Here is a 13,569-nt window from a genome sequence, read left to right on the forward strand (position 1 = left end):
GTAAATTTCGTTCTAAAATTATTTCCGAATGGGTGAAATCAATTTTTAATCCCTTTTCAGTCACATTTCTAGCTCTATACAAAAGTGTAACTTACGCCCGAGAGATGTCATACCAGCTAATATTAAATTAATAGTGATATCGGACAACTGTGGACTATCGTTACTGTAAACACACGTATCGCATTCGGAAGAACACTATTTTTAAATATTTGCGTAAAGAGCTGGATCCTATGTAAAATACACTGAAGGAACATGTAAAAAGTCTTATACACATTTTCTGCTTTGTAGTTATTCTACGATCTAAAAGGACACAGAAAGAGTAAATATAACTGCTCCAGCTGTGAATGAATATGTAACAAGGCGTTACTCCAATAAACACACTATATTGTTTGTGTGTACAACAAATTTTGATTTCTGGTCAACAGTAGTGTATCTGATGTCACAAATAAATTCTATATCGGCAATTAATTGTAAACTTAATAGCCATTATGAAGGAGTCTCAATACTTTTTAATTATTTGCACTTTTTCAGACGTGAGGTCCTTAAAAACACCACGTCCAAAGATCAAAATAAGGTGGGCTCCTACAAGTCAAATATGTTAATATTGAGAAGTGGTTAAAAGAAATTGCTGGTATAATAATATTACTATCGCTTACAAATTTAAGTAAATTACGACACTTTTCAAAATATTTATTTACACTTCATCACTGGATAACGATATTATAGATTCAGTTCCTACTCATTGAATAATCTGTAATCAGCCACAATACTGGAAAGATTCTGCAGTAACGTTTAAACTGGCCTCATACTTGAGCTTTCGTTTCCTTAATGAGAACTACAGGTTTACTTCTTCTGCAGTTTCAAATGTTACTTTAAACTCAGTGTGAACCATAGATGTCAAAGATACTCGTCTCAACCACAGTACAATGCTACATAATACTTTGCACTTGTACCAGTAATAAAATGGATAGTTGGTAGTTGTGAACAGTTTTTTTCACAGTGGCGTGTCTTACAAATGCAAAAACCAAAGTTTTTGCTGACGCTAAGCGTTTCAGAAAACATTCGCTTTGTAGGTAGCCAAACAAGTTTATTTTTGCAATGGCTACAACAGAAACAAACTGACACACTAATATTATTGACAAATTCAGTAACACAAAGAGTTATCAGTCTTCCTTTATATCTCTAGCACGTATTAAGTAATGGTAACAAACTCACACAAAGGAAAAAATAACAGACTTTTATGGGAATTATTTTAGTTTCAAAAAATCAAAGTTGTTCAGGATGTGTTCCATGTTAATATTTAAGTGTCACATTCATACGATTACACGATGGGCCGGGATGCCTCTGAATCAAAGCAAGTGTTAATATTTACGTCCTTAGAAACATATTCCTTTGCTGCCCTTTGATATAATCAAATACGTCTGAATGACAATCTAAAGGGAACAGTCTTCTTAAATGCCATACAACTATTATTCTGAAGGCATGCATTTCATCACCTTGTGATACTGTCTCTGTTTTCTTCACAATTTCCTGGAAAGCTGTAATTGCTCATGTTTCAACATCGTAGTTTCTTCCCTCTTTGCCAGGGCTACTTTTAGTTTTTCGTATGAAGACCTCACTAGCATAAGTCCACGTGATGAGGGTGACTGGTCGAAATAATAGTGCATACCTCCTCTGTCTTGCAGCAAAACAATATCGCCAGGCTCTGCTTTGTCAAGATTTTGGTCTTCAATTTCCGTGATGTCCTGAAACGGGAAGAGAAAAACTGGAACTTCGTAAGCTGAAGATTCATTACAAAAGACACCTGTTATTAAAGAGTGACAATTACTGAACTATATTTAAAAAAAGTGAATTAGCTACAAACTACGACACGCACACACTTTATTCAACATGTAAACATCACTACAGACATTTGGATTTAGGTTATGTCAACATCACAAGCTGCGACATCGTCGCGAAAAAACACAGTGACCAGTATATGTAATAAGTTTGCTTCAATATATGTCTATGGTCACAATCATTTCTGTTCAACAGATTACCGGTTTCGGTCTTTAATGACCGTCATCAGATCTGTCTCATAAAAACAAAGTCCTAATGCACTGCAGCCATAGTGGCGTAGTCAACTGTTAAAATGTAAAACTTCTAGTTTTACTGACAACATGACTCGTGCATGTAATTTGATTTATATGTATTTGACGATGCTGGTGCTGATTCCGCATTTAACATTTGACGATGCCACTATGGCTGCAGTGCATTAGGACTTTGTTTTTATGAGACAGATCTGGTGATGGTCATTAAAGATCGAAACCGGTAACCTGTTAAACAGAAAAGATTGTGACCATAGACATAAATTAAAGGAAACTTATTACGTCAATATGCCTGCCATCATTGGCGATGATGTGGCGCAGAGGAATAGCGACATTCTGCATGAACCGCTGAAGTGTCGGAACATCGATGCTGTCGGTGACCTCCTGAATAATTGTTTTTACAGCTCACCATTGGTTTCGAGGTAATTGCCGTACACCTTGTCTTTAATACAGCCCCACAAAAAGGAGTCGCATGTGTTCAAATCCGGATAATATGGTGGCCAATCGAGGCCCATGTCAGTGGCCTCTGCATATCCCAGAGTGCTCTTCCAGGACATCAAACGCTCTCCAGTTTCGACTGGGTCGAGCTCCGTCTTGCATGAACCACATCTTGTCAAAATCAGGGTTACTCTGGATAATGAGGATTAAATCATCTTCCAAAATCCTCACGTACCGTTCGGTGTTCACCGTGCCATCAAGGAATATCGCTCCCATTATTCCGCGACTGGACATTGCACACCACACAGTCACCCATTGAGGATGAAGAGACTTCTCGATCGCGAAATGCGGATTCTCAGTCTCCAAAATGTGCCAATTTTGGTTACTGACAAACACATCCAAATGAAAGTGGGGTTCGTCACTAAACGAAGCCATATAGCGCATACTAATTCCCATAATGCCCCGCGGCCAATCGTGCAGTTTGAACGTCCTAGCGCAAGCCGTTCAGAAGTTATGACGATTTTATTTCATATAGTTCAATAATTGTCCCCGTGTATATTGCGACAACCACACAAACATTAACTCTGAAACAACATGACGTAAGTGTGTGTGAGTGTGTGCGTGTGTGTGTGTGTGTGTGTGTGTGTGTGTGCGTGTTCCCACACAGACCAAAACAAAAAATGAAGCAAATATTTCATTTACTGCCAAAGCACAATATTATTTTCGAAATGTAAAATGTAAATGCCGTGTGGCTAGAGCCGCCCGTCGGGTAGACGCTTGGTGCAAGTCTTTCGAGTTGACGCCACTTCGGTGACTTGCGGTTCGATGGGGATGAAATGATGATGATAAGGACAACACAACACCCAACCAGGGATCGAACCGGGGCCGTGAGGTATGACATTCCGTCGCGCAGACCACTGTGTTCCCGGGGACGGACATTTTAGTTCATCGATGCAACAGTGAAGAATATTAAATAAGTGGTGTGAAACGTGTGTACCATTAATACTTTTTCTGTAGCTGTGTTACATTCAAATTTGATGAGAAAATGAATTCAGAGATAGCTTATCTTTCCGGCCTCCGTACACAGAGAGCGAATGATTGGAAGGAGGGAAAGTATTTCCTGCATGATAGTTACGTTGGATCCATCGACGTGAAACACGTAATTACACGGAGTACAAAAATTCAGCTACTAAAAACCTTTCAGCATAGTACTGTTGACATGCTTAACAGCAGCTATTGTTTCACTTATATAGTTGTGGATACAGCAGGAAGAGAGTGAGACGGTGGTGTGTTTTCACGATCTGAGTTGAAGGGAGTGGGGTATGACGCATTGCATGAAAAACTTTCCTCACGAAAACTCATCTACTCTCAGTAGACTTTGAATTATCGCCTGTGCAGTGCTCGACGCATAGCAGAAAATGCCTTTGCTATTTCAGCAACTAAATTTCGTGCATTTGTCTTGCCTGTTGTGCGCTCCATAACTTGTCACGGCGTGTAAAAACAACAAACTAAATGAGCATTTTATCAGACAATGAAAACACTGAAGCTGCTAGGGCACGACAGGCTTATGGAGACAAACAGCCACACACCGACTCCGTACAATACAAAGTGTTGGGTGTCGTACTAATACAAGAGAGACAGCACACGTGTAAAATCACAAGTCAATATTTTGTAACGACAGTTAGTGCGCCTTGGGAAGACAGCATTATTTAACTTAGCCATAGTTTCAAATCTGTACGAATTTTCAGTAATTATAAATATTTGCAGAGAACTTTTTGTGTCTCAGTCCCACAAAAACTGAGTACTACACCAATGTAGGTTTGTGAAAATAATCTACTGAAGCTCCACTGTCACATGGTCGCAATATCTTGGCGATAAACACATCTTGATACTGTGAATTTCTACTTTTATGATTTTCATATCGATACTTCATTCATCGTAACCTCTGTTACTTGAATTGAACCTTCCCTCTGATTCCTATCTTTGTAGTAATTGCTATTCTGGTTACAGAGACAAGTGATCTATACAACGTGTTAATTCAGAAAGTCTAACTCATTCAGGAGGACGTTATGCATGGATGTGATAGGTGCTCCACCCCTAACTCGGCCGCAAGATACACAGCGTGACTGAATACGCCTGGTAACAGTTTACTTGCAGGGCTACTTGGCAGAAGAATCCCGTCTGACCAATGCTAGTAATTTCCAGTATGTGCCTTAGGACTTTTTAAGGGCAAATTCATCCGAAAGACAGAGTAGCACAATAAATATAGTGACAGTTGAAGCACTCCTTAGCAATACAAAAGACTGCAGTTTGCAAAAATCATGAATGTTATAGAAAAATCATGTAGTATCATCCTTCAAAACATTAGAAGCCTCATTAGTATAAAGAATGATCTAAAACACACACAGAAAAGACAAAGAAGAGATAGAATATTTGCAGTAGTTTTGTGCTTATCAGAATATCACATGGAATTGCTGAAATCGAATAGATACATCTGGTCCGATATAAGCTAATACAGTAAAAACTAATACAGTAAAACCAATAAGAGGAAAGGAGTGGTTGTATATGTAAGCAACAGAGTTAAATGCTAGGTGTTTCAGGTTAAAGAATCTTGGGTCGAACAGTTCTCTGCGTGCCGTGCTGCAATAATGACCGCCTATCCTGAACTATGAATTAACTAACAGATCGTAACCAAAAAAAATTACGCTAGATGAGCTCGTAAGAACACTGCTTACAAATCACACTGACACAGCCAGAGAGTAGTCTTCCAGCTTTTTAGAAATCTAAGTTAGCCGCCTTGCGAGCAGCACATCTTTACAGAGTTGGGGCGTGACCAGTCGGAAAAACGCTCAGATGGCACCAGAAGCCTATCCAATCGGATAGGAGATAGCAAACCACCAAAAAAAATTCGTTTCTTGAGCCCAGTGAAGTTTAACATACAATGTTGAAACAGAGAAAGCAGCGGAAGTTTCCACAGGCTCCCACGTTTGTTTTTACTTGACTAAAGACAAGGTTTACTTTTGAGAAGAGCGGAAACACGCTGTCCCTGGCCACCTCAGGCCTGGAGCCCGGTTTCGAAACAAAATTCAGCTGAAAGCTACTCAGCATTTACAAACAAAAATAAGACAGTTCTACTGCCGTGATTCTTTAGTTACAAGTGTTTTTGTTCAGTTACTCACCCGTCCACATATTATAGAGTTTATCCGTAGTGGGGACTATGGAGACACGACAACAAAAGTTGCTAATGTAAAATACAGAAAAATAAAACCGGTATGCGATGGTTCCCTACATAATTCTTCAGCTAAAGAGTAATCTGCTAGACCTATGGGTAGTTACCCCACGAGTGGTAAAAAGAAATTTTATGCTTGTTACAAATAAAAGGTATCGATTGTATTTCGCCCACAAAACTCAATAATGTATAAAAGATCATTGGTATTATCACTTTTTCATAAGATAGTGATATTGAATACATTAGTTACGAATAATCTGATTTTTTCAACTACTAGCATTAATGCCTGACATAGTGTGATGGAGATTACAGATTGGGATAATTATACAAACATAGTTTGTACTTTTACCACGCATCTTAGACTGTAAAATTGAGATATGTACGTCACATATGTTTAAATATTTCGTGAAAATGCCTTCTCGGAGCTACAGGTAGTTCCTGTAAAGGACCAGAAATAGCTTCTTTTTCTACTTCGCGGCGAATAAACGAATGTACTGGCAGGACAACAGTAGCTTCTTAATGCCTGCTACACAGTTGTAGAGCCTACACAGTTATTATTATTACTGTTGTTGTTATTATTCTTATTCTTATTATTAGTAGTAGTAGTAGAAGAAGAAGAAGAACTGGCAATGGTCAGACACAAAGCTTTAGTAACCTGAAGAGTTCCAATTTCTGTCAATTCAATAGTAAGAGTCCTGTAATCAAGTGATTTGCAAACAGTAAATATAGTGCACGCAATTTAACACGGTTGATTTTAAAGGCGGGTGCAGGGTGTGAGTGAAACAAGTGTTGCCAGGGAGAGAAGTTGTCCAAAGGAAGCATATTTTGTAACGAGTGTCTGCCTTCAATGTGTACAGTTACTTTTCTTTCTGAGGAGTCGTAGGTACCACCCATGATGCACCCACAAATGTTTCAATATTCTTTAAACAAATATTGTTAGAAATAATCATTACCAATTGCTTTGTTAATTTGTGCTTCAGTAAAGTACCTACAAAAGCTAAAGATCATTTACCTTTCGCCCTTTTAAAAGTAGAAGTATTCAAAGGAAATTATTTTTCAATTCCAAGTTAAGAGCTAATGTTTATCATATTAGTATATTTGGGAGGGGGGGGGGGGGATGTACCAGCAAATATCTGATTGCACTGGGGGGTAATGGTCTAGACAGGCTGAGAACCGGGCTACCAGTAGAACTGAACGCGAATTTAGTATTCCATGTAACAGTTACCTGAAAATTGCTGCGATAGGAACCTTTTGCGGATAATATAAATAGGTATCAATGAGCACAAAAGAAATAAAAGTCCATGTGTAAAATTCTTAGGCATCCAGATAGACAAATTAACCATAAACCGCACTTCCGCATGTTTGCAGTTATAGATGTGTTTTATACAGAAATTTACGAATTAGTCCCATATTTGTCAATGTATTAGTTTAGCACTGGGTTTACTTAATTGCTAGTGGTTCATAGAGGTTGCCTTAACTGGTAGCCTCTGTCACTTAATATATTTGACCTGTGCCACGTCACTGAAGGCCCTTGTTCATGGTGAAGCTTACAGCACTTGATGAATGAAAGAATAAAAGAATGAATGTCTGCTCCTGTTCATAACCCACATAAACGATATCCGAATGAATTTACGTGATAGTTACACATGGTAATGTTGGCTGATTCGTCAAGTTTGTAACCAGGCTTATCCCAATAAACACACTGCTTTGTGTTTCCGCGGAATTTTGCTTTCAGGTCAATAACAGTATATCTTACAGCGCAAATAAATCTTCTGTTGCTACTTAAAGGGAAATTTACAGTTAGTGACCAGAATAAAAGTTTATGAACAGTATGCTGGAGTCTCAAATCCTTGAAATTGCGGACACATATGCAGTAAGGTGAACCTTAGTAAGTGCATACTATAAGCTACAAAATATGTTGTGTTTCTGGAATTTAACTACGTTATGTTAATAATAAATAAGATTAAAATGAACTGCTTAAGCTAAGAATGTTATTCCTATACCTTGCAAAGTTGAACTGTGTTATCACATTTTGTCAAGTTTTTGTTTACACTTCAACCAGGTGAAACTTGGATGACAATAATATTTTACACTGAGTTCCCACTATTGAAACACAATACTAGAAAGTTTCGGCAGCGATGTTTGAATCAAGAATGTCAAGAAGCTGGCTTTGCTGTTCCATTTTCACTCACTAATGTCTTGTGGCCTCATATTCTGGGATAAATAGTCTTGGAAGTATTGCATGGGAGACTAAAAGCTGTTAAGTGTAATTTTTTGTATTTATAAAAAAGTCATACGACGTTGCTGAGCGCCGAGATAGCAACACCGACTCAAAGGAAGGCCTCGGCGCTTGTTGGTGACGTCACGTCAGCTAGGCACGGCGAACGCCAGGTCTGTTGCAGGCAGAAACGCCTGGGCGAGCTTATCACTATCAATCTCTTATTTTTGGACAAACTGTTTGGTATTGTTTTGGATTCTGCAGTTTTATTTAGATGAAAGATTTTCTTACTATCGCAAAGTTACAAATGAAGATCATAGTTCTGTATTACTGAATCCTGTAGAAACAAACGTAGATCAATGAGAATATGCTATGCCCCATTGCAAGCTTCGTAAATTTTACATTCAAGAAACTATATTTACTTCATCCATTTTGCTATCGAAACTTACCCTAACCCCCTTAGAATGAACTCGTTTCTTTTATTCATTTATTTCTTTATTTATTTTCGTTTGACATCATCACTGGAAATGTGAACTAATTTACGTGTAAATGTCCAACTGTTGCCAGCCATTAGATCACAGTCGTTTTCAACGAAAGGAATTCTAAACAGGAAACAAAATAGCTTCATACATCGAAAATACTGCTGAGCTTAAACTTTTTTAAACATGCACATTAGAAAAGATAAATATTCCCCTCTTGCAACTGAAAGGAGAAACTTTATAAGATAAAAAAATTTATTTTACAAAACAAGTATCTCTCTTTTGCCTCTTCTTCTGTCCCCCACCCCCTCCACCAACGTGTACAATCGCAAGATATTTCATTAACATTCAGTGCTCCTCACCCCATAGTCAACAATGATGCCTAAAGAAGAGCACCAATATGGCCACAGTTTCTTGTAAAAGCAACCCAGTACAAACGTAACTTCCTGAGATTTACAAATAAGGTAAAGAAGCACGAATTCTGTTGCTGCTGGACCATGAAGTTGTTTTTGTATGTCAATCCTTAAAACAGGTGGAAATTTAAGTTCAGGAGTACACTATTTGTTAAGAAGTGTAATGAACTGCACAATTAATTGATTCCAGAAATCTCTCAGAACAATGTGTGTTGGTCAACATTTTCCTGTGTCAGAGAGGGAGACGCCACCATTATGAGCATGCCTGCAACAGACCTGGCGTTGGCCGTGCCTAGCTGACGTGACGTCACGAACAAGTGCCGAGGCCTTCCTTTGAGTCGGTGTTGCAGATAGTCGCGCCATTTAACGCGTTGCTTTCCAGGCGGGAAGGCGTGCCGGTCCCCGGTGCGGATCCGCCTGGGGAATTAGTGTCGAGGTCCGGTGTGACGGCCAGTCTGTGAATGGTTTTTGAGGTGTTTTCCCATCTGCCTCGGCGAATGTGGGTTGGTTACCCCTATTCCCCCTTCTTTACACTATGTCGGCGATTGCTGTGCAAACACTGTCTCCACGTATGCGTACACTATAATTACTCTAGCACGCTAACATTTGATTTTGGGTTACACTCGTCTGGTATGAGACGTTCCCGGAAGGGGGCAGGGGGGTGGGGGTGGGGGGACACTGGGGGCCGAACCGCACAATAACCTTGGGTTTGTTGCGGGGCGGCGGTGACGTGGGTGAATTGCTGTGGCCCGTTGTGGGGTCGTGAACCACTGAGGGTTCCGGAGGGACGAAGCCTCTGCGTCGTTTCTAGGTCCTCGGTTTAATACACAATACGATACTCATGCAAATGGTAATATTACCATAATTTTCACTGCGACAGTGACTCATTCCAAACTATAACGAATGATCGTAATCACAGTCTATGCATCATGCATATAACTAAATATTTAGGTGTAATGTTACTGAAAGGGAACTAAAGCTCTGCTGCTACTGTAACTTTCAAAAGCTAGACTTTACTTTCGAATTCGTCAAACGTACTTAGCTCTGCCATAATGTAATATAGGCTGGACAGAGTGTGGTTTTGGGACCCTACCGCCTTGAAATTTTAGTTGTGGTGACGGAGTGATCTGTAGCGTAGCGTAGCACGAGTTAAGTTGGAAAGTGATAATTTGGCTGTCAGTTGGCTAAGCCAACAAATATGAGTGCCTAATAAAGGTTGAGGTAGCAGACTGACTTTCACTGTAGAATATTGTTTGCGTTCATGCCATATTAATTGCTCATTGCCATATTAACGCACATTTCATAATAAAAACAGGAGCTGAAAAGTAAATTCAGAATATCTACATTAGATTGTAAACAAATTTCTGGTGAGCATAAGTCGTTCATAACTACGAAAAACGGAAAGAGTGTCATATACGTAAATTTTCGCATTTATTGTATCATTTGCGCAAGTACTAATATGAACCCATGGTGCACATTTACGCGGTCAGTTTTTATCACAGTTATATGTCTTACAACTGGAATAACCGCGTTGCTGCTACTCAACACTTTCAGGAACACGTATTCCATAGGTGGTACACTTTCTTGTTTTTGCCCCGACAACATACAGTCAAATGAATACTAGTACAGAACATACTAAAGAAAAACTAGTATTTACTTTTCTATTATATTTCAAGTGCATATTAGTCAATGTAAACAAATTTACGCAAAAGAAATAGAAATGACACAGACTTCGTAGAGACTTAGTTATTTACCAAATATTACAGTTTTAAGGAGGCGTCCCATGCATGTGTTACTATAACACTTTGGGGCAAGTCCACGCTTGATCCAAACACCGCTGTATCAATATGAGTACTTTCTTATACTTTTCTACCCTCCATAAATAAGAAAATATCTCCGACTGGAATTCTTTTGTTACATCATTCACCCATGGTTCCTTCCTATTTCCCTCTTCTCCAGCAGAATAACTTTTTGTTTTCAGTGTTTGATTTCACTCAGATACACTGAATTCACATTACGTGGGTAACTGTACAAAGGTACTGTTCATATCTAGATTACGTGATAAGTCGACAACATTAACGTTCCTCGCTCCAAGCTGTTGAGTTTCGTCATCTTGAAGTCCTAAAACAAAGAAAATAACAATTAGGATTCTTCAAACTGAATCCTCTTTCACGAAAGAGAATTCCAGTCGAATTTTTATTAACCACATAAACAACAGGTTGTTACTAAGGCACCATATTAGTATCCCTGTCTATCTATGCTACAGTTATGAACGTTATTTAAGTACTGAGAAATGTATTTACGGTGTATAAATATTTTTACGTTGATTCATCGTATACCGTTAATCTTATCATTAAGAAAAGCGTTCAACATTGTCAAACGAGTCAAGTTTTACATTAACTGGCACTTCCAACCACTGAAGGATGCTACTGCAAACTATACTAACAACTAGTTACAACTAATGATTATCTAATCATTTCGATAATTATGATACTTATTCCTGGGTTGCTTTATTATCTAATAATTCAAACCAAGTACATATGTAACATTAGTTATAACAGTAATGGCTGTGTACATTGCTGTAAAACTACACTGAGATGACAAAAGTCATGGGACACCTCTTAATACCATGTCGGACCTCCGTTGACTCGACGTAGTGCATCAAATCGACGTGGCATGGAGCCAAGTCCTTGAAATAAACCTGCAGAACTATTGAGACATGCTGCCTCTACAACCGTCCATAATAGTGGAAGTGTTGCCGCAGCAGGATTTTGTGCACGAACTGAGCCGGCCGTTGTGGCCGAGCGCTTCCAGTGTTTCAGTCCGGAACCGCGTTGCTGCTACGGTCGCAGGTTCGAATCCTGCCTCGGGCATGGATGTGTGTGATGTCCTTAGGTTTGTTAGGTTTAAGTAGTTCTATGTCTAGGGGACTGATGACATCAGATGTTAAGTTCCGTAGTGCTCAGAGCCATTTGAACCATTTTTCACGAAATGACCTCTCGATTATGTCCCCTCAATGTTTAATTCCGGGCGATCTAAGTGCTCAGATAATTCGCTCGAATTGTCCAGAAATTTCTTCAAACCAATCGCGAACAAGTGTGGCCCAGTGAAACGGCGTATTGTTATCCATAAAAATTCCATCGTTGTTTGGGAACATTAAGACCATGAGCGGCTGCAAATGTTCTCCAAGCAGTCGAACGTAAGCAGAGGACCCAGTCCATTCCATGTAAACACAGCCCACAACATTACGGAGCCACCAACAGCTTGCACAGTGTCTTGTTGACAACTTACATCCATAGATTTGTGAGGTCTGCGCCACACTCTACCGCTACCATCAGCTCTTACCAACTGAAATCAGGACTCATTTGACGAAGCCACAGTTGTCCACTCGTCTAGAGTCCAACCAATATGGTCACGAGGCGCACTTTTCGAACGGATATGCTTGTCGTGCGTGCCATGTCGATTTCTGCGCTCATTTCAAGCAGTGTTTCCTGCTGTTAGCAATGAAAACTCTACGCAAACACCGCTGCTGTCGGTCGTTAAGTAGAGGCTGTCGACAACTGTTTTGTCCGTGGTGAGAGGTAATGGCTGAAATTTAGTGTATCCCTCAACATTGTGGATCTTGGAATATTGAATTGCTTAAAGATTTCCGAAATGGAATGTCCCATAGGTCTAGCTCCAACTACTATTCCGCTTTCAAAGTTTGTTAATATGGCCATAATCACGTCGGAATCCTTTTCACATGAATCATCTGGGTACAAATGATAGTACCGACAATGCACTGCCCTTTTATACCTTCTTTTTTTTTTAACTCATTTTGTTCGATATAGTTCGTTGCGTTTGGTCGGGGCGGACGTCACAAGACATCCGTTCAAAGCGATTGTTGGTTCCTTGACTGAGTTTTTTTATTACAGAGAGCACGCAGCCCTCTGACCGAACACGCTGAGCTACCGTGCCGGCGCCTTCTGTACGTGATGCAGCAGCCCTTTGTATATATCCATATTGCTGTCGCATGACGTAAGTCACGTCTGTGCAAGTGTGTATCTGACGAGTCGTAATAATACAAACTATGCGGCACCTGTGCGAGGTCGGTACAGTCAGTGTATAACACTGCAACAACATTTACGTAGCTTATGCAATCAAATACCAAATTTGGCTTATTACGTACTATGCCCCAACAGAACAAATAGTCCTGTCATGGAAAAGCCACGTATAACACTCCTGTCCGCTACTGCTATACCATAACCTTGAAGTTGGAGGGAGGTCGTGAAATAAGACTATCTTGTTAAAGGAATTATGGTATAAAGCAACAGAGCAGTGTTACACTCTGAGAAGAATTTTGTTATGTTGACCGTATTGTACATAACGGAAGTGGCTTATCTGAAGTGAAAGTCAGAATTACGTAAACATTTAAACAGTAACAAATAATATTTTACTTAGCTATACTGTTTAAATAGTAAAGAAAACGGTCGCCAGCCCAATTAGGCAAGAGAATGATTAACGTTCTCGTTTAAGAAAGTAGGTATGAGTAACTTTAACGGACAAACACAACCTAGACTTGGCCACACGCGAGTGCAATGAACTCTGACACATACATATGTTTACGGTAAGATTGAAACTAACAGCTAGAGCAGCACAAACTATTTGCATAAATATAACAAATAACGAAGCACACTATTACTTTCAGTGCTCATTCGAACTGAAT

This window comes from Schistocerca piceifrons, chromosome 3 (assembly GCF_021461385.2).
Source record: "Schistocerca piceifrons isolate TAMUIC-IGC-003096 chromosome 3, iqSchPice1.1, whole genome shotgun sequence".
Taxonomy (NCBI): Eukaryota; Metazoa; Arthropoda; class Insecta; order Orthoptera; family Acrididae; genus Schistocerca; species Schistocerca piceifrons.